We start from the raw sequence: 2,628 nt of genomic DNA on the forward strand, positions 1-2,628 counted from the left end.
CAAAAATCATCACACTGTCAACTTCTTTTCCTTATACCTTTTGATAGGAACCACTGATTGAGGTGGGGTTTGCACTAAAATGACCCTGGAAAAATGCACGATATTTGTCATACCAATGAATGTATGGAATGTTAATTATTTAATTTAGTTGGAAATCTATTAAAAAGATCGATATACTCTAATACTCTAATAGAGCAGTCACAGTATTCTTCAGAGGAGCAGTGCAAAAGCTTATAGATATGGTTGGTGAGGGGTAGTTATTGTCATGTCAGCAGGTTGTGACCTTTTTTTTTTTTTTTTGGACTTCAACTTACAGCTTGGGTGAAGTTGTGATTCAGAATGGAAACCTCCTTGCCTCTGGGGCCCCACTTTAACTCTTTGCCCTGGGCCCCTTAATTTCTCTGGGCGGCCCTGCGCTTAGCCATCACTGAGATTATTATTAATATGCATCATCATGGGTACTGCATGCAGCTAGGCTGATAGGTGACCCAGGTGATTACATACAGGAACATATAGCGCTACAGTCTCATAGCTATATTATAAGGCCACTCCAAATTGATTTCCTGTTTCTCGTCCTCTGCCCGCATGGTATTTTAGCCAAGGCAGAAAATTCCATTATTCCGTAAATTGACGTATTCTGTGTACCACGTGATTGTTTTAGTCTGGATTCTTACGAAGCAGGTAAGCATGACGGTTAATCGGACTAATTTACTAGCAACTTTATCCATGTTGACATGAATTGTCCACCTTGTAGCTATGTAGCAGACATGAAAAAACAGTCTGTAACTATGTACATGGGTATATAGTAGTTAGTATAATGGAATAATGGAATTTTCCACCCGCCCGCATGGCAAAGTTTGTTTAGCCAGGACGAGAAACAGGAAGTCAATTTGGAGTGGCCTAACAGCAATAGTACCCACCACCACTGGCATATATAACAACCAGGTCTGATGTGAACAATGCATGTGCAATCCCATTTGCAAGAACTCCTACGCGTAGCACCCCCCTCACACACACAATCATTTTTTTTGCTTTTAGTTTTTTTTTTTAAGTTTGCAATAAGATCGAAATACTCTAATAGAACAGTCAGTGTGTAAACTTACCCTCAGCTGAAAAGGCTAAATCTTCAAAAATTTCCTGTAGGGGTATGCCCTCCAGACCCCCCTAGAGAAATCATGCTTCACATGCTGACTGTGCTTTACAACTACCTTGCATGGAACAGAGCCCCCTATCTAAAATATTTTGCTACGCCTATGAAACTGATACCTTACTCATACGCCTGTAAAATCTGGAACAACCTGCCAAATTATATCAAACCAATACTGTCATCAACCACTCTAAAAACCTACTCATATACGGTCAGTAAACTTGTAATTTTATAAGGTATGATGTAATTGTATTGATTCTCCCCCTCCCCTGTGTAAAGTCTTAATTCGTTTGCAAAGTTGACACTGTATAAATTAATAATGAATACGTCAATAGCTAAGTATATAGCCAGTGATGGGCAAGTTACTTTTTAAAAGTAACTAGTTACATATTACATATTACTTGCAGTTGAACTATTTAGTTACAGTTACATATTACCAATAAAATAAAGTAACTGTTATAATATTACATATTATATTACTTTGTGCCCACAGCCTTAAGCTGTCACATTTGAAACTACCACCTTATCACGTGACACAATTGCATTGTTGGACAATGTGCAAATCTTGATTATAAGTAAGAAGCTGGTGAATAAGCCTCATTCAGTAGTCTTCATTACTTCGTTGTGGCTAGGCGTTACTCAGTGGATTACTAACAAGATTAGTAACTTCATTATTTGCAGTAATACTATTATGTAATTTAGATTCGTTACAGTAACTATATTACTTAGGTAACGCGTTACATTTGTAAGTAAAGCAACTTGAATTATATTACCTGTTTTTATAGCGTATTTCATATTATTACTTAGTTACCACAAAAGTAATAATATTATGTAGCGCGTTACTCCCAACACTATATAGATATGCGCCTTCAAAGTACATCTTATTCAATTAGTGTTTTTCTAGTACAAACGTATTGTTCTAGTTCATGACAGAAATAATGCTTTCATATAATACAGTACATAATAATATTATGCTTTGCCGTAGTGTTAAAAACTACTGTACCATATAAATAGTTATAATTATCCTTAACATTTATACCTTAATTAACATGTTTTGTTAATATATTTGCAGTTTGTTGTTTAAAACTACTATTAGTTCTAGTTTTTAGTTAGTAGCTATCACTTCTAGTATTCATTATTTAAAACAATTTTAGTTAGTATCAGTTCTATAATGTTAGAAACTATGTTAGCTCTAGGATCCAAGGCTGAAAAATTTTTGTTAGCATTATAGTACCTGCAATTGAGTAAGTATCAGTTATAGAACTGGTGCTGAGAATATCATACTTTATTGTAATTATTCAATTTACAGATTAGCTATTTTAAAACTAGATCAGAGCTATACTTTATAAGTGCATGTTGTTTTTAAGTTTAAGAACCACTAATAATTGCTTACAGCTAGTAGAACTAAACTAAAACTTTTAGTACATGCAGGGTTCATTTGTGCAGGTCACCCTACTAGCTACATGATATATATAGTCATT

This window comes from Dysidea avara, chromosome 4, assembly GCF_963678975.1.
Source record: "Dysidea avara chromosome 4, odDysAvar1.4, whole genome shotgun sequence".
Taxonomy (NCBI): domain Eukaryota; kingdom Metazoa; phylum Porifera; class Demospongiae; order Dictyoceratida; family Dysideidae; genus Dysidea; species Dysidea avara.